Source organism: Phaenicophaeus curvirostris, chromosome 11 (assembly GCF_032191515.1).
Source record: "Phaenicophaeus curvirostris isolate KB17595 chromosome 11, BPBGC_Pcur_1.0, whole genome shotgun sequence".
NCBI classification, from domain to species: domain Eukaryota; kingdom Metazoa; phylum Chordata; class Aves; order Cuculiformes; family Cuculidae; genus Phaenicophaeus; species Phaenicophaeus curvirostris.
Window position 1 is genome coordinate 11,806,811 of NC_091402.1, and position 19,841 is coordinate 11,826,651.

Here is a 19,841-nt window from a genome sequence, read left to right on the forward strand (position 1 = left end):
CTGTATGTGCTTGCCCTTTCTCTGTTCACGGTCATGTAAGGAAAGCCTGAGTAAACATCTTTTCTTTTTCTCCTCATGCCCCGTGGTACATCTGCATACTGTCTTAGGAAGACGTGCTCTTCACCTGTCCTTAGCATTGGATATCCTACATCAAAGGTGACCTTACATTTGTCCTTTAGAAATTATTCTTTTCTTGTGAATCTTTTTCACTTGTAGATTAGTTTGCAGAATGAAGTGAGGAAGAAAAACAGGAAAAATAATTATTTTCCAGAGAATGTAATCCAGCTTTTAGAGGATGTTAAAAAAGCAAGCAAGATAAGAACAAAAAAGGCCCTGGATTTTTTTAGATTTTTCAGTTATTTTAGATCATCTTATTTAAAGATGATTTTAATAATTTCTTGCCGATGTCAAGTAAGAGAATACAGAAAAATGAAGTAATTATTTATATCATTGTGTGGTTATCTCAAAACAGCACCATCTTTGCATCAGCAGGAATTTGAGCAAAGGAATTGAATATTTTTATTCTTGAGCTTTCTGGTGTCAGCAGAGCCCATGCCACTGAATTTAGGCTTCTCGATGCCATGCCTGAATTTAGGCAACAAGACATGGTTCCTATCACGTTAAGTGTGGACTTCACCCTGCAATCAGCTTTCATCTCTATGAGGGCCACGAGAGGAGATAGGCAGGGAGCTGGGCAATGAGCTCAAGTTCTCCCCATCGGAGTCTGTCTTTAGTCTGGTCACTCATGAATGAACAGCCATAACATCAAGAAAACCACAGAGATTTTGTCTATTGGAGGGGATGAGTCAGAGTGAAAGTCATTTTGCTGGTACCAAGGTAGTAGCTGTGCTTTTCTTGTGTACAAAAAGCATGTTCCATCTTATGGACGTAAAATTCTGCTGAAATGGGTACTGAAAGGATTTTTCCTGGTGGGGAAAATATTCAGTTGTCTGAGACAGGTGTTTCCATGGAATTCTGGTGCCATTGTAGCAATGGATGGAGAAAGCTGAATGTCAGACTGGAAATTCAGTGGCTCAGTCCTTCATGTGGGAGGGTGTGTTTGGACTCAGGTGACTGAGTGAAATGCAGTTGGTTTTGTAGCCAAAATGTGCCCAGAAGAAAATCCATTTTAATATTGAGTACCTTCCTCAAGGATGAGAAGAACTGAAGAAAAGAAACAGGAAGTCATTGGGAGAGAGTTTGAGTTTTGGTCACCAATAATAGCATCTCAGGAAGCACAGTGAAGATGTCTGCTGGCATCAGCTGGCCCCACATTTAGGAGTACGTTTTGCCCTATCAGGTCTTGATTTGTCAAACATTTGCATAGAGACACACCAGGAACTTGCTTAGCTGCTGGGAAAGGTCTCACTGGAGCCACAATTGAAGCTGAAACCAAACCTGGCACACACAAAGCATACAGTTTTTACTATACGAGACAGAAGAGGATATGTAATACAGTCCTGGAGCCCTGTGGAAGGTGCGCTCATACAGAGACATTTGGCTACATCTGATCTGCGCTGCTGCTTATAAACTATGACTAACACAGCAAGCAAAGAAACCTCCAAAACTCTAATGCCTGTCACTGAGGAGACAAATTGTCACCAAAATGACACCAAATTGTCACTTCACTGTGAAAGTTTAAGTCAAAAATCATAGGGATACTCAGCTAGAGATTTAGCTGATTATTCAGTGGCTATCAGAGCTGGTGACAAAATCCAGACCCAGATCTGCCCGGAGAGGCTTTTCCTGTGAATACAGTGAAGCCCAGATCCACCAGCAAGCTCACCTACGCTGCAGCAGCACGCACGGGCTCCTTTCTGTCCTTACTGCTACTTTTCATTTAGTTTCACACACTTCTATCACTTTTAAAGAGCAAAATAATGGAGCATAACATTGCATAGAGCAAGACACTAACTGCCCCTGTAAGAAAGGTTTTACACTTTAACATCTTCTGTAACTAATTTCTGTCGACAGGACGTCTAATAGCTCCCAGTGGCTCACCACACTGGGAAATGGTCTCACTCGCCCTCTACTCTCATGTTCAAAATCAAATTCACTGCTGTCAGGATGCTTGTTTGCATCTGCTGAATTTAAACTTGACAGATGAACCTAGAGAGGGCAGATCTGAGAGGCTGACAGGTGAGGAAGGTCACATCTCCCTGCTCTCCCACCAATAAATTACCAGCTCCTGACTGGTCAAAGGGAAACACCATTCCAGTGCTCGGAGAGTCCATGGTTCCTCCTGCCTGTCCCAAGGATTTCAGTAGCTAAGGCAGCTGAATTTTTATGTTCAATTTGTTTCAATTTTCATCTGCAGTTTTTTTGCCTACAGTATATATAATTTAGCACAAACCACAAAAAAGGCTTGATATAATGACTTATGGATTTTGTTTTTCAAAATCCATTTCCTGCATATGTTGGTGGTCCTTGTTGCTTTATATTTTTCAGAAAACATCAAATCTCTGTGAAAGAAAACAGTATTTCATTAGGGTGTCTGGCCACTGTGTATGATGAGATACAGTATAGCTGAACACAGCACTTGTACTGTGCTGCATTAGGGTCTCAGTCTAATGAGCCACGGTTCCCAAAGCTCCATTAATTTCAAGATATGTCAAACATTTACTGTCATTATCTGAAATGCTGGGGTTTTTTTTCTTTTTCAGTGACACAACTTTATGGAATGAATTTGTTCAAAATAGACCCCAAGAAAATGAATTAAATCTAAAAGTGACAAATTCTTTTGATTTCTTTCAACTTTAAAGTATTTGAACCAGAAACTGCCAAATAACTCTGTTCAAGGTCCATATTTTTTATAGGAAATGTGTTTTGATTCAGGAATTGGTTTCAGGGCTTGTTAACATGTAAATCGTTCCATGAGGAAATCTAAAGGATATTAAGTCCAAAGATATAAAAAATATTCAAATGTAATTTGGGTTCAAACCCTACATCTCTATTTCTGCCTGAACAGCTCAACAGAGAGAGGAGAAGGTTTTCCAGCCTTCTCTGTAAAATCCAGCAAAATTTCTCATTGCGTGATTTGCCTCCAAAAGCAACCCTGAGGCATGAAGTTCAATAAATAATTATAAATTATCAGAGTTGGAGGATTCAGAGAGAGAGAAAGCATGGGCATGTGGAGTCGGTGTGCGCACTCGGGCATGGAGCTCTCCTCATCGTCTGAGCAATTCTTTGTGCTCTGCTGAGTACGGCTGCATGTACAGCAGCACTTTGCGCTAACCTGTTAAAGATCCATTTGCTGGTGCAAATAGAAAATGTTATCTTCTTAGAAAATATTATGTCTTCTATTACTTTTGATAGATCTCTTGTGGAATTCTTTTACAGTTAAATATAAATCACATAGGGAAGAATGAAATCTGTTCTTGGAAACACAGCGTATGCACAAACAGTAAATCAAACAGATGCAATCACTGCTATTGTCATAATGTTTCTCCTACGTGAAGCAGAGTGATGGAGGGATAAATAATCCTTTGGCTACACCTGCACCTGTGTGATGTCATGCTGCATGTCCCTGGGAACTGACAGCTCAGAGAAAAGCAGCTACTGGGGAATATTTAATGAAAACTAAGGTTGTTGTCTAAGGAGCTCCTACTGCACTGTGTTAACACACACAAACATCCCAAGCCAAGGTAGCAGTAGGAATATCCCTGAAGACCAAGCTCAGGATGTGCAAATCAAGATGTACTTTGGATGTACTCCTGTCTAAACGACTACTGCAGCTGAGGGAACAGTTTATGACATTCATTCTCTTACTCTCTGCCCGCCTACGTAGAGCAGGTCAGCATGCTGCCCTCGCTGGGTCCCCAAGGACTCCCCCCTTTCCATCATAGAGACTCTTGCCCTGGAGCTGGGGTGGAGGGAGCCCTTGTGGACCTCCTTCCACAGCAGCAGAGAGTGGAGGCTTGGGGAACCAGATGTTGTTTCTTGCCTCCCTCACCATCTGCAGACAATTCTTTGCAAATTGTTTAAGCTACTTGTGGTCAATTCCTTATCTGTAAACTATGCTTAATTACTCCTTGCTGGCAGGCACAGGAAAAAAAATAGTCTATTCATGACTGGGGTGTGTTTGGACACTTTCAGGCCAGTAGAAATGACTGGGTTGAAAATATACCTCCTCCCAAATTTCTTAGCTGACCTCTGGATGTGCAGCATGAGGCAGTGGTACCCGAGTGCTGACACACAGTAACCCACCCTCTGCCCGCAGGCTGTTTCCAGGGCCAGTGCCAACAAGGACTGATGGCTCTACACGGCACTCGCTGTTCTCACTTCCCAGAAATGTGCTCCAGATTGCAGCAACAAAGTGATACATCCTTTGTTTAGTAGTTTCCAAATTATTTTCAGCTATTTCCAGTCTTACTGTTTCCATAATTTACTGTTACAAGCATATGATGAATCCACTGTTGTAAGGTTAAATCCATGCAAACCAAATATCCAATATTAGGTGCTTTATTCTGTACAGTGTTGGTTTTCAGTGCTGACATTTTTATAATATAAAAGTATTTGAGTAATTATAAAGCATAAATTAGGATAACGACAGATACTGCTTATAGCCAGATACTTTTGAGGAACAGACTTTCAACAATCACTTCTCTTTTTATGCAGTGCTTTCTTTATTTTATTAGTCTAATTAGGGCAGGCAGTGAAAGATCACCTTCAATTCATTTTAGAAATATGAAATATCAATAGACGAGTTCATTGTTTGAACTCCCTCATCACCCAAGCTTTCCAAATGAGCACAACCTTCTCCCCCCCAAAAGCTCATATATGGCCGAATCAACACTTCACTAGGAGGCTGGAAGAAAATAGAGTTGCGGTGGGAGAATAACCTATCCTCTAAAAAGCATACATCTAGTGTGAAAATACATCTCAAGAGTGAGGGAATTAGTTGTACAGATGAAATGGTGACTGGCTGCTGTCAGGTGCTGTAGCAGGTACTCTGACATAACTATTGCAGAGTGTTTGTCCACATAATATTACAAACCCTCCTGATCAGCCAAGGTCACACAGACCTTTGGGTATTTGCTGATTAAGTGCTGGTCAAGCAAACAGAAGGAGTTTGAAGCAGATCTACCAGATGCACCCCATTTATCTTGAAGTTCTGCACTTTCCTTACCTGAGTTTTTCAGTTCTGGTCACACCTTCAAGGGGGATGAATTCCCACTGAAGCAGACGCCGAGGAAGGCTGGCTGGGGGTATGGACAATGAAAGATGGACCCTCTATTAAGAAACTAAGAAAGCTAAGTGTGGATGAATAACTAAATGAAGGCTGGATACACACAGATGGGAGGAGTTACGACTGTTCTCTCTAAACACCTCAGAGGGTAGATATTGTTAAGCTAGCGTATTATACAGGTGCATGGGTCCGGATTTGCCAGCAATCAAATCAGTCTGGAAATTAGAAGACATCTAAACATTGCATAAATAAGGTTCTGGTACAATCTTTTAATTAGAAGAGGAGGCATGATGTGGTCCAACTGGTTTCCTGAGGGGGTTAGATGCACTGAGGAAAACCATGGCATGATGTGATTACTGAGGCAGTCTGAGCCAACCAAGCAGGTTCTGAGGCTTTGCCATGCACCTTTATTCCCCAGAGAAAGGGAGAGCCACGCAGAGATGAACTAGCCTCTCAATTTTTCAGAAAGTTCTCACTAATTTTGTTATTACCTGTTCATAGACACATTAGAAAATATATAACTTGATGGGACGGATATTCTTAAAGCAAGCTCGTTCTCTCTTTCTCAGAAGACCAGGCTAAAGTGTCATTCTATCTGTACTATGAAACAGTGTGCCTATGACAATGCATGCAACACCTTAAGCCCTCAGGGCTACATGAGAAGAACATTTGCATTAAAAAAGATAATGAAATCTGAAATAGTAAAAGTGCTAACAGTTATTTTTTAATGGCTGTTAATTTTGTGGCATTGTTTGGACTGCAGTCTCAGGCTGTAACTCAACCAACTTCAGCAGAACAAAGCCAATAGCAAACCATTGTGTCAGCCCTCAAGAGCTACATATTGCCATTGTTTCATGAATTACTACCAATAAACCATATATATGTAGAACTGGAACCATTTGTTTTCTTACGTTTAGGGGGCAAGGTTTGAGGTAGGAGGCAGTGATGAGAATTCTTACTCATAGCATATGTTTTTATGTTAAAATCGAATTTTGTTGAGTATTGCTACAACATTAATGTCATTCAGATTTCTGCTTAGACTGAATCAAATTGCCATTGTGTGGGTCTCCTGGTTTTATTAAAAAAACCAGGTAAAATTCACTAATTTGATGGAAATTCTTAAGGACCATGAGGACAGGAGGAAAAAATTCTGCATAAAATGTAAGGGAGAATCAAAACAAAAGCTTGGCTATGTGTCTTTGATATGTTGACAGTTCCCATAGCTCAAGGTAACCTTTCACTGTAACACTCCAGGGTTTCCCTTTATTTCTGTCTTTTTTTTTAATAGAAGACCATTTTTATGCTTCAAATGCCTTTTTCTGGTGAGCAGAAATACAAAGAGCAAGAGAAACAAAGCCACATAATGAGCTGGGGAAAGACAAACAATAATAACCAGATCCTCCCCACCAAGATGAAGACATAAGAAAATGATGAAAGTGGCACTGAAGTGCTCCCCATGTGCTGGGGCTGGAAGTAGCACAGCAGGGCCCACGCTTTGCTGGGTGCAACGCTCATCTCAGGTCATGTTTTTCTGCAGTAGTTTTAAACAGAAAAAGAGAACACACCAAACTCAGATAGTGTCAGAAACAATTAAATGGATCCTGTTATCATATGCTTGCTGAAGCGCTGCATGTTCAGTTCCAGAAGAAATACGAGCGCTGCATAAGCATTTAGTATAAACGTAGTTATTCAGTAAGGATTTCTGAGACAGGTGGTGGATAGGGAGGTATCTATTGACTGCTGTTTCCAAGGTGTTGTGCTATCTGGTTGTGTAAATGATTACTATGGAGATACTCAGTCTGCCATTTTGGTATTTTAGCCTTTTGAGTTTCCATCACTTGTCCTTAAAACAGAATCAGTATCCTATGCTCAAAAAATGTACACATTCATACACTCTCGATACACCAAACAAGTTAAGTTGCAAGTCCTACAGGACTTAATTTTATGGTCATCCTACATCACAAACTAACAAACAGTATCACCAAAAGAAGGTTCAGGGACTAGTATCTGACTTTGAACAATGACAATTTGCCCTCTGTTGACCAGGTGGTTTCTAGACTCCTTGCAGTCTACAAGGTTCCTATGATTGTTCTAATTTTTAGCAGTTTACACATACTTTTTGGAAACGTTTTTAAGATACATTGAGAAACTTGTAAATCCTATAATAGACTGTTCTCAACCCAGACAAGTCATCTCAACACTTTTAATTTTTGACAAAGATATATTGCTTTCTTTGATTTTTGTAGGCAGGGGAATTTTGGTTTTAGTGCAGAGCAAAAAGAGGTCTTGAAAGGTTTGCCAAAACAGAAATATTGCTAATTGAACAGTAGAATAGGCCTTGTTTTGCCTGCCCTGACCTTATAAGGTTTGGACATTACATACACAGCTACAGACTAATGCAGAGATCAGCTTGGAAAGCTATTCTTACTTAGCTTTTTAGTTTTGTTTTTTTGTGGTATCTATGTGTTGGGTTTTTTTTTTTAATAAAGTCAAAAAGGCTGATAGATGTCAATAAGTAAAACAGGAGCAGTTGAAAGGAAAAATATCCTCTCCCACGTTTTGAGCTAGGACTTTTTTACAATAGGAATCCATATGCCAATGCCAGCCCAGGTAAACTGCATTTTGGAAGTGTTGTTCCTAGAGGGTTTTACTGTACTGGTATACTGCATCACAGGTACAAATAATCCAAAACTCAATAGTCTCTCTTGCAGTAATGGGAAAATTTGCTGTGTTCACTGACCCTCACAATTTCTCGTTTCTTGCTGATGGTGTGACAGTAGAAAGTGTGTTCGATGAGCTGAAGTATAGAACTTGGAAAGGTTTTAGTTCAGGACCTCAAAAGGCGTCTTAGGAAACATAAAATAAACAGAAAATAATCCCCAAAGGAATACAGACATCCTGTTTCAATTATATCTTTTTTCCTTACTCCTATATTTTCTGTTCAAAACATAAGGGAGAGTAAACATATGTTGGGAAATGCTGCCTATTTATAAAGTAAACACTAACAACAAGCAGAAAATAAAAGATAAGTAAAGAACAGGTTTTGCCCACTAATCGAGTTGTCTTAACTCAGAAAGTAGTGACTCTATGATGGTGCTAGGCTTTTAAATATGCAGCCGAGGCTTCATTTTTTCCACATATTTAAAATACCTCCACACAACTATTGTTATAGACACAACTTGGAAAAAGACCTAGTCAGAGCTTTAATGTTGGTACCTAAACTGAAAAACAAGACTCTCATCAACAGAGATAAGAGTTCCTCCATCAGAGAAGGCATTAGCATAGGTTGTCAAAAAATCTAGTTTAAACTTGAAATAAGTCTTTGATAACAAAATAAAGCAAAGGATGTTCATGCATATTGTTGATGATACTGTAAGCCAGTCTGCAGATTCAGGCAAGCTGGTGCAAAACATTCATTCATGGAGGTCATGCAAGGCTCAGCTGGTGTTTCAGGAAGGTTAGAGATGAAAAGTTTTCTTCATCTGTTTTCCTCACGCCAATTACAAATATCAGCAATGTTGGAATTCACCTTTGGCTGTATGGCACTTAGCTCACTTTCTACAACCTTGCCTCTATGTCATAAAGGTTCATACACAGTGTGTGTCATCTAAAATGAAAACCTCCAAAATAAAGAAATGTCTAAGGTGATTATTTCAGCAAGATATCCTTCTTCATATACAGTTTTCAATAAAAATATTACAGACAGCAGTATAAATTCCATTGCTATTTAGAGTGTGTGCTGGGCAAAATGGCAGAAAACATCTGAGCTGTTATGATCTCATTGTGAATATCAGACTATAAAAGTTGGTAGGTACGAGAGAGTGACATAGTTTTCTTATTTTAGTTTGCTTTAGATGAGACTGTTTCACTCTCGCTTGTGGGAGGTTATTGTTGAGGCACAACAGCAGAGATTCAAGATTGGGTGAAACAAGATTTTTCAGAGGATCACTCATCCTTATGCACTCCTAGGGAATACTCAGGGGACATACAAATGGAGATGACCCAGTCCAGCCAGTGACGGTGAGTGGTGTTTGGCACATGAGCTCTGAAGACACACAGATGTGAGGACTAAATCCTAGTCTTGCTGCTGCTACAACTTTCCTCTTTTTGTGGTCTTGTCAGGGAGCTGGTGGCAGCCTCCTCTTTCACAGCCTTTGTCCTGCTTTGCTGGTAGAAGCTGATTCCTCCAGGGAGTGGGTGCTGTGATTGCCTTCATGTGTGGGTGCATCTCCCCTGCAATGCAATACTGTGCCAGATGAGAAATGCTCCCTCTCTAACCAAACTGCCTGCAGTGCAATGTATTGTAATCTGCTGCAGGCACATGGAGGTGAAATCCCAGCACAGCTCACCAGGTAGTCTAGGACAGCCCTCCTAACCCCACTTGAGCAGGATTATCTGCCAGCATTTACAAGCATGTAAAAAGATGCCCTTCCAAGACCGAAACATCTCTATTGGCTCAAAACGTGGGGGTGGAAGTGAAAATGTGCAACATGTTATTAGCAAGTAGTGTTAACTTTTCTCACAGCCCCTACTGCCCTACTCTGTTTTATAAATCCATGCTGCTTGAAAAACTAGAGTGAGTGCATATGTCTGCATGCAAGCACATAGCTGTTCTGTCTTAAATAGAGCATAGCTGATAGTTGACTGGGACGGTACTAATTGAATCGTCTTCCAGAAAGAAAGTTGCATTGACTTAAAAAAAATGTTTCATTCCTTCTACTGTTTACCAACCATAAGTGTTCAGTGGTGTACATGGCTTTTCATAACCAAGTAGGAATAGGGCAGCTCTTCTCTGAGGAGCTGGTACTGGTGTGACCGCTCCTTGAATCCTGTGTTCAGTTCTGGGCCCCTCACCACAAGAAGGATGTTGAGGCTCTGGAGTGAGTCCAGAGAAGAGCAACGAAGCTAGTGAAGGGGCTGGAGAACAGGCCTTATGAGGAGCGGCTGAGAGAGCTGGGGGTGTTTAGCCTGGAGAAGAGGAGGCTGAGGGGAGACCTCATTGCTCTCTACAACTACCTGAAAGGAGGTTGTGGAGAGGAGGGTGCTGGCCTCTTCTCCCAAGTGACAGGGGACAGGACAAGAGGGAATGGCCTCAAGCTCCACCAGGGGAGATTTAGGCTGGACATTAGGAAAAACATTTTCACAGAAAGGGTCATTGGGCACTGGAACAGGCTGCCCAGGGAGGTGGTTGAGTCACCTTCCCTGGAGGTGTTTAAGGCCCGGGTGGACGAGGTGCTAAGGGGCATGGTTTAGTGTTTGATAGGAATGGTTGGACTCGATGATCTGGTGGGTCTCTTCCAACCTGGTGATTCTATGATTCCATGATTCTACTATTTAGTTGCTATGTAAAGTGCATTGGACAAGTAGCCTGTCAATGACAGAGTAAGGACCTAATGCTTAAACAAGATATCTTTGTGTTTTAAAGCAAAAAGAATTATTCTAATAAACTGCCATTCTCAAGTACAGGGCTTAAGTATTGCTGTGTGATGATACACTGCTTTAGAATGTCTGTTGATGAGATAATGTGGTCTTGAGTGTTCAGGGATGAGAAATATTTTTATCAGGGTCTTAGTGGATACTGTCCAAAGGAAACTATCATTCACCCTCATGGCCCCTCCTTTCTGAGGGAAATAACTGTTCATGATTGAATTAATTCTAAAGAAAACAAAACTAGTAAACATGAACATGTAGGAATAAAAAGGGAGGGGACACAGGGAAGAAGGAGTGTCAGGCTGATACAATAGCCTTAACTAAGCCGTAATTGCCTGTAAAATCAAAAGGGAGTTTACTTTAAATAAGAATATAATGAATATTGCCAAAGCATTAAACAAATATCCAGCTACTTGCCTTGTCCGCAGCCTCTGTAAATGTTCTTAAATGTACATGTGCTAAATGTAACACACATCAGATGAATGTTGCATGGGGTAGATCTGAGACTTTTAGAAAACTCTGGTGGATGGGACTGTGCAACAAAAGAAAAATTATCCCTGTGTCAGATAGCACTGAATTAACATCCACATATAATTTTTACCTCTACTTGATTCTTTTACTTGATGGTGGCAAATTCATTGTTACTGAACGTATCCACACTAATACCATGGAGTAGCAAATGATTGTTTTAAAGAGAACCATCATTGCAATTGTGAGGTACCTAGACAGCACAGCGCTTGTGTGTAACACAAAACTGAGCATGTTCAGTTTACCCAAACACATGCAGGAGGCTAGTGCTGGCAAATGGGTCAGTAATCGAACCCTTTAGCCTCACGCTGTTGACTGCATGGCACAAGCCAAGCCGAGCCATTCTGCAGCTACAGTTATACTTCCATCAGGAAAGGGAGGCAACCTGCAAATGCCTGGTAAAGAACAACCACAGTAAGAAAGCAGCTAATTGCTGAACATTTTTCAGATCTAAAAATAATCCAGAAACCAAGACAGCAGAGAGACAAACGACACGCAGCTAAATAGAGTGCACAGCAAAGTAACTTGCAGCAGGCATCAAACATTTCTACATAGTTAAATCAGCTGGATCACTCTGCAGGACAGAAAATACTATGATCCTTTGTTCTTACAGGCTTCTTTTGCTCTTTCTCTTTGTTTATCGTCTGTACTCTAAAATAAAGACAAGGAAGTAGGTAGTCAAACAGCAGTAAAGGACACACATTGTTCACCCTTATTGCCTTCAGGGCATCACATAAGGATCAACTTTAACTGTCCTATTGAGTCAGATGTCAAGACATCTGTGCTTGAGAAGGGGAAAGGTCCTTTCTGATAAGAATGGCTTGGATCAGCTCTTTTTATGCCATCTTTTGTCTTCCTGCAGAGGTTATATTGAAGGTGGAGAAAACAGATATCAGTGCTGATGCAGGCTCTGACTGGTGTAAAACCTAATGAGGGACCTTTGTAGTATGATTGTTTAGGCATTGAACCTCACAACCATCAATTCTCTGAACCAGAACACTTATGACCAGTACCTTGATAATGTCGGTTTTTCTTGCTGAACTGAGTTGGCCCTAGAAAATGCAGCCAAGTTCTGGCACACCCCCAGCAACTTCAGTTCTCGTGGGTAATGCTTCACAGAAAGTTTGTGGCATTCTGGGTTTGATGTCCCCTGTGCACTTCTCAAACAATTGGCTAACTATTTTGAGAACAATTTTGGCTCCGGTGAAAAAGCCACCAGGTTAGCACTCAGGGAGGCTGATTTGTTTGGGAAAAAGCATTCACAAGGGAATCAACATTAGTCCTTGTTTTACAATTAACAGCCAGTCATTGATGAGATGTTTCCCCGGAGATTCCTTTGGTGGTTCATCATATCCTTCCATCAGCTCTTCCCCAGGCAGCAGCGTTCATGGCTCTGGGAAAAACACATCCCTTTGGCATGTGTTTGCCTCCCAGTGCACTGCCAGGGACCAGCACAGCTTCTGGGACGTGTGGTCAGACTTTCTGTCTCCACCTCAGTACATTGGTTTGATGATCATAAGCTTTCCTCTCTTTTAATGTCTTAGCTTAGGTCCACAATGGTATCTGCCTCCATCAGTCATTGGATATAAGCTTTTTCTCACAGTTCAGCAGGAATTCATGTATAGGGATGACTGCTTTACTGTGTGCTTCAGAACAGCTTGGGCTGCGTATACTAATCATCCATCAAACCTTCCCCACTTTGGTGTTTCCTTATACCACCTCTATGTTAGCAGTTCCCTGTTGTCAAATCCAGCAGAATGCCACCATTGCCTGCTTTAGTGTCTCAGATACTTAATAAGGCTTCTTTCTGCACTAGAAGCTCTGATGAAAGCCAACTTTTATTTGCCATGAGCATTCTTAAAGGGGGGGAAAAAAGGCTAAAAGAGTACAGTGCAGGTATTTAAAGAGGCAGATTCTGTTTGCTGCTCCTTTCTCCCCTTGACATGAGGATGATCTTCCTCTCATAGCTGACTCATTGCCCTGGGCTATCAGTCTAATTCCTTTGACTTCTGATGAGCAGATGCTCTACATTTGTCAATATGAAGTACAAAAGGATCTTATTAATGGTCCAGCTACTATGGTTTTCATGGGTAGTGCTATCAATCTTACCTTATACATGTGCATTATTGCTAGCAATTGTTTACACATGCTGTAGCTCCCACTCAGTGCTTTATACCACCTCACTTCATACTGCTGTCTCATATACAATGGTCTTTATGCTACATATATCACATTTATATAGCTTGAGTGAGCTTGGGGCTCACTTTCTTTGTAAGGTGCCAAGCTGTAAGGTACGTTTCTGTTTTCCATAGCATATCAGTATGCCTTGAATTATTCACTCAGTTTCTGAGAAGCAGCATTAAGAATGTAATCTTCTGTTCATAAATCCATTGGAAGACTCTTAATAATGTAAGCCTTAGTGGAACATCCCAGCATTGCAAAGGAAGCAGTAAGCATTTCCTTAGGGTTTCAAATGGTTCACTCTCCTTTCCTTTAACAGAGCTAAAACTATTCTTTAGGAAAAAAAAAAAAAATCAATGATCCTTTTCTTCTGTTTCCTTGTAACAAAAAGGTTCACCTGCTCTGTCACTACAGGAAGGTCCATAAAGCTTGCAGAATACACAAAAGCCAAATTCAGGACCATTTACATTCACCAGTTAACACTCATGCACTCCTTGATCCTGCTACAGAGGTTTTGCTTCCACGGTCTTCTTTCTTCCAAAGATAGAGGCATTCTGGAAGCTTTCACTTCAGTAGCAAAACATCACCTTATAAAAACATAGCTCAGATGAAATAAACTACACCAAAACCCAAAATGTTCCAATTTGGGTTTATACAGCAGCTCCACAACTGTTCCTTTTAATATAGTCCCAAAAATGATGATAATTTCTTACAAGTAAAGTATTTACAGTGATATTTACAAGTTTGGGAGATATGGATATGTGGATTAGCAAAGTTAAGCTTAGCATCCATTGAATGTCTCATGGTGTAGGTGGTACAGCATTTTGAATCCTGTACAACATGTTTACACTGATTTGACTTTTTTCTGTCTTCATCATACATGTAAAATCTCTCCTGTGTTTACTTAAATATCATAAATACATTTAGGCCAAATCTGTTTGGGTTTGTTTTCTCCCACAGGGTGCATCCAATTCAGGATATTATTTTCAGATAATGACTTAAATGGGAATATGCGTGTTCACATACTGCTAACATGACTTCCATAATAATATGATCTCTTTTAGGAAATTATGTATGCAGAATCAGTCTGTTGCTAACTGCTGTATAAAAGTGACAGTTAATAACCTATCTGTTGAATGTACCCAACTGTCCTCAGGAAATAATAATTGTTTCAATTAAAAAAAAAAAAAAAGTCAGCTTTGTTTTTATTCTCCTAAGAGCTATGAAAGAATTTGTCTTTATCTCTTTTATTGGCAGGCTACTACTCTTCAAATAAAACTGTACCCTATCATTAGTGGAATAAAGTTTATCTGTTATTCATAAGCTGCAGAGAGATGTTTTCCCATCCTCTTTCTTCCCCTTCTCTGCTGTTTTTAATGGTCCCTATAGAAATCTTCCAAATAAAAAATTGTATTACTTTCTTTTTCCTTGGCACAAATATTTTTTTCCTGTATTTCTGTGCTGAAATTAATACAGTTCTATTTTTGTCCTTCCATATCTGTACATTAACAATAGGCTATGTCTTGCTCAGAATTGTCTCCGTGGCTCCCATTCTGAAAATCTTAAAAGCCTTCCCATTCTCATTACCAAGAAGAGAGGTTCGTTTTCTGAAGGAGTTTTAGTTAGCTACCTATGACTTCAATACTGTATCTTTAAATCAGTGGAAACTGCAGGTGGCTTGTGTGAGGACCACATCAGGCCCATAATGCTGCTCTGGAATCAGAAGCTCTGCTGGTGAAATGAGGCAGGTCTTCATGTGTTTGTGGGAGATATATATCAAAAGCTGAAGTGCTAGTACAAAAGTATTCATTATAGTTTCTGCATTTGATAGCCTTAATACAATACGTACATTGCAAAAATGTTTCCTCTTGGCAGTTATTTACAAAGGTTCTTACATTCCTCTGTGTAATTATGATGCTGATGGCGATCAGATTAATGAGTATGATGTTTGATGACACACGAGTACTGAACATCATGTTTTAGGATGTCTACCGGCTCTGTGTCCTAGAGGAAAGAGGCATTTCTCACTCCTTTCCCTGGAATAATTCATGACAACCATGATTTGAGGCAAGATGTTAGATAATACAGACAATGTTTGATTTGATTTGATAATTCTTGTCCTCCAACTAAGTTTCTTGAGTTGACTTTTCTCTGGATACTTGGAATTTCATCTGTCTGCTTTCCTGCGAAGGAAAGCTGCCACTTTTCCATGGATCATGCAGTTGGTGTCATGGAGGACCATGCCGAGATACGTTGGAAGCAGTGGTGCTGATTGAAGCTAGAGGGCTTCACTCTTGAAGCTTAAAGTGCAGATTCATTCCCTGAAAGCCAAATAACAAAGCTTTCATTAGAATATTTAAAACAGAAAACGCACAAAAGTGTCTGTAAATGCCAGCTACATTTGGAAGAATTACAGCACAATTGTTGATGAGGCACTTGGTTGACATTCCTTTCATCCAGTCTCTAATTTCGACCCACGAGGGTCCACATGCACTGTATTCTTTAGCAAGATCCCAGCTGTACACAAAGTTGTTGTTATCGAAAGTCCTAACTAACGGATCCGAAGAAGCATTATCAGTGCCAACAGCCATCTTTGTTAGGGCTCTGAAAGGGAAGAGGGAGGGCATTATACTGTATGTTTATCAGGTGATGGATGATTAATAGGTCTTAGCATACAATGAATGTGTATCTCTTCTTCACATGCTAATCACATGGCATTTATAAATGTCAGCACCTTATCGTGGCAACACACTCTGAATTTTGTGTGGTTTTAAAGGTATTTATTTGTAACTTTTTTAATGTATGTATTATTAAGGTTATGTCATTTGAAACTTTTCCTTTTGCAATGATTTTGAAATATGGTGAGTGTTTCTTTTGACTTCTGATGTTACTAAATTACTGCATTTTAAATTGGGTCTAAAAAAATTCACTGCAGATAATGAAGTTTATATCGTGTTTCTTTAACTACTAAAATGCAGAAGTGACTGTTACCTTGGAATCTTAATCATGACAAAAATAATTTATAATTATTAGACTGAGAAGCTTCAGAGTTTTCCCATTCTGCTTTTTTTTTAATGTTAAAGCTCTTAGATTTGCAACCTAAGGTGTTAATTTAGAGTTATAAATTATAGTTTTACCATTGCAGAATTGCATAATTTTCATTAAAGAATCCTGAATTTCATGATTTGGTCATAAAAATGTACTTTATTATCAAATGTGATTAGGAAATGTGAGCCTTAAGGGATATTTATAAATGTTAAGGGAGGGTTTGTGTGCAGAAAGCCCAATGAGCAGCACATAGAGATTCTAAACTCAGCTCTTACTTAAGCTGGGCTTTTTAAACTGCAGAAGACATTCCTTCCCTTCTGCAATTTTTAGGTCCTTTCCTGTGCTCCTTGATTCAGGCAGAACTGCAGTTGTCTTCTAGAGACTTTGTGAACCTAAAGAATTATGAATTAAACTAAAGAAATTAAGACTCTTTTGGAAAGCTGCACCTTAAAAGCTGTATTTTATCCTTGGACAATGAAGCTGTGGAAGCTAACATCCAAAGACTACTTGATGACACTAAATTTTTAGGTTTAGATCTTTGGTTCACAATCATTTTTTTAGTCATAAATATCCACGTATTCAAAATACTTCATTGAAATTGTCACTAGCTGGCATCCATTGCAGCAACCTCACCAGGGTGTCCAAAGATTGAATCAGTTTGGAGCAAACACAGCCTTGCAACTCCAAGTAATGGTTTCTGAAACAAGCACTGGGTTGCACTGGCAGAACATTGAGGTTTTGCTTCAGTTTCTTCCTTGCTCGCTAACAGGACATCATCCTCCAAGGCCATCTATGTACCACCTTTCCATAGCACTGAAATTGCATCAACTTGGTGTAAAAGATTTATTCTCCTGCATATCACCAACTGTGTCATTAAATATCTGTGGACTTGAGAGTATTTACAGATCGCATCAAAAATAATTCTCAACCAGTTGTTGATTAGTTTTCCCATTGTACATCTTTGAAAACTAAGCATTGTCCTAAAATGAAGCTCATATGATGTAAAGCTGATGATGGTTAAAAAGAGATGCAAATTTCTCCAAAACTCCTTGTAAGCTGTGGTGCTTCTGGTATCACTGGGTTATAAGCCACCCTAGACGTACACAATCCCTCAAAGAACGTTATGGATAACCATTAACTTGTGGACATGGTCTTGGTATTTTAATTAAAGGTTAGACAAAGCTACAGTGTAAACCTTGGGGATGTCATTTAGAAGTAGAGTTGCTTAATGATGTCTCATTTTATTAGTAAAACAATGCCCAAACCCTTTCTAAGATTTACACAAACTGCAGCCTAAACAAAAAAGCCTCTGCCAAGTTCAGGCTGTGAGTTCAGCACCCATAAATCACAGCCTGGCCATATGTCTGGTTTATCCCTATAAATTGTTGTGGAAGTGCTGCAGTGCTGCTCACCACTTTAGTTATTCAGGTAGCAAGTGGGGCATGTGTTGGCCCAGGGCCTTGGACCCCTCTGTAGCGCAAACACAGAGCAGGACGCTGCAAATGCATTAGGGACGGTGCCGGTTTCATCTTCTGCTTCGCTCTGTTTGCATGCTTGTGCGACAACCTTCATGGTAATTAAAAATAGTTTGTTTTTCCATAATTAATATTACCATGCTAAATACTGTAGTGATACTCTGGCATGAATATCCCAATTGCCAATCATGGGTACAGTTGTACAGCAGCACGCTTTTGAAGGTCATGCTGTAAGGCTTTATTCAAAGTGTCAGCTTTACTATTACAAGTGATCTTAAAAACCCGCAAGGCAGTTTTTCTTGCCAGATTTAAGAAGTATTTTAGACTGTTTGCTAAAAAGAATATGTCTGAATTTTAAACTGGAGTCTTTGATTTCTGACTCTTCTACCTTTGGCCTTATTCACTAATTCGTTTGGGGAAAAAAAAAGCAGGTGACCTGGTTTGTTTGTTCATTCAGTGGTGAGTTATAAGGTATGCAGAGAAGGTGGTACAACCAAAAGGCTTTTCAGAGAAGCCATCTGTCTGCACACACCATTTCCATGGGTTTACCTTTCAGATCATATTTGCTTTTGGTTGCCACCCAGTTGAAGGTGGATGATGTTTTTCTCTGATGCTTGCAAGGACGTTGCATGCTCAGATGGGTTATGATGATGTATTCTACACATGTTCCTTTTGAAAAATTCGGAAGCATTTTCAGTGTTGATTTCCCTCAAGAGTTATTACACCCCACACAGATTGGCAGCACCGTGCCACAGTGCCAGGATTTATGAGACGACCTTGGAGACCACAGGCACTCCCAAATTGAAAACACTTGGAGCTAAGCTTGAAATATATTTATTTTGGATTACTGAGCAGTCTCCACTATTGTATAAATCAGAATGAGATTACACAAATAATACATAACATTTATACAGCATTTCATAACGTGAGGGTATTCTTTCCCACATGGTTCAAGCACAACACACCTGTCTCATCCAGACCTTGTTTTGCACTTGGGTCCAACTTTAAACCTTCAGCAAGATTCAGAAAAGGCAGCTCTGTCCCCTCCTGCCCTCTCCGTGAACCTTGGACTATGGTTTGGGCCACACTCCATCATATGGGAGCTGAGCATTCCTAAGGCACTGTGGGCAGCGGTACTCAGCAGCTGTTGGGCCAGTTAAAGGCACTCAGTTACCTCCAGCTGCCGGAGAAGCCCTGGTGCTTTGCTTTGCTGCTGTGTGCAGTTTGGCCAAGCCCCTTAGACCTGAACTTCACGTGGAGGCTGAGCTTGGGGCTCCAGTGTGCTGCTGGGACAGCCACCCTCTTGAGCTCCTAGAGGTATCTCCCAAACGTTTGTTTTTTTTGGAGCTGGAAGATGTGCTAATAAAGAGCTTGTGATAGATGGCAATGACACATCTGAACGAAGGCACGTTGAGTGCGAACCTGTAAGCAGCAATAAACGCGAATCCAACCTGCACTAATGTTAATTGTCATTCAGTTTATATCGATGTGCAGTTTATTAAACCATAAAGCAAGGCAGCAAGCACAGAGAGCAAGTCTAGAGATAATTAAACATAATAAGGGTTTCACTTAATCCCTCAAAACCCAGGGGAGGCAGAGTTAAGACTGAATACCCTCTTTGCACTGAAAGGCATTTGCTGCACAGCCATCTAAGAGCACTTCCCGGCAGGAGATTCCAGGATAGGGGAAAGGTAGGTCCTAACTTCACTTCTGAATATGTTTTTTTTTTTTTTTGGTTTTCTTTGTGCCTTTCGATCGCTATGCTTATTAAGGCTGAACTCTGACTTCCAAAGCAGTTCGTGGCTCATAATTTGCATTGCAGTAGCAAGTATGGTTGGACTCGATGATCCGGTGAGTCTCTTCCAACCTGGTGATTCTATGATTCTATGATTCTAAGTAGAGACCCTCAGGAGGGATGCTGAGAGAGGTCCCAGCGCAGGACAGCGGCTGGGGAGGAGGGCTGGGAAGCAGCAGGGATGTTCCCCGTTTGC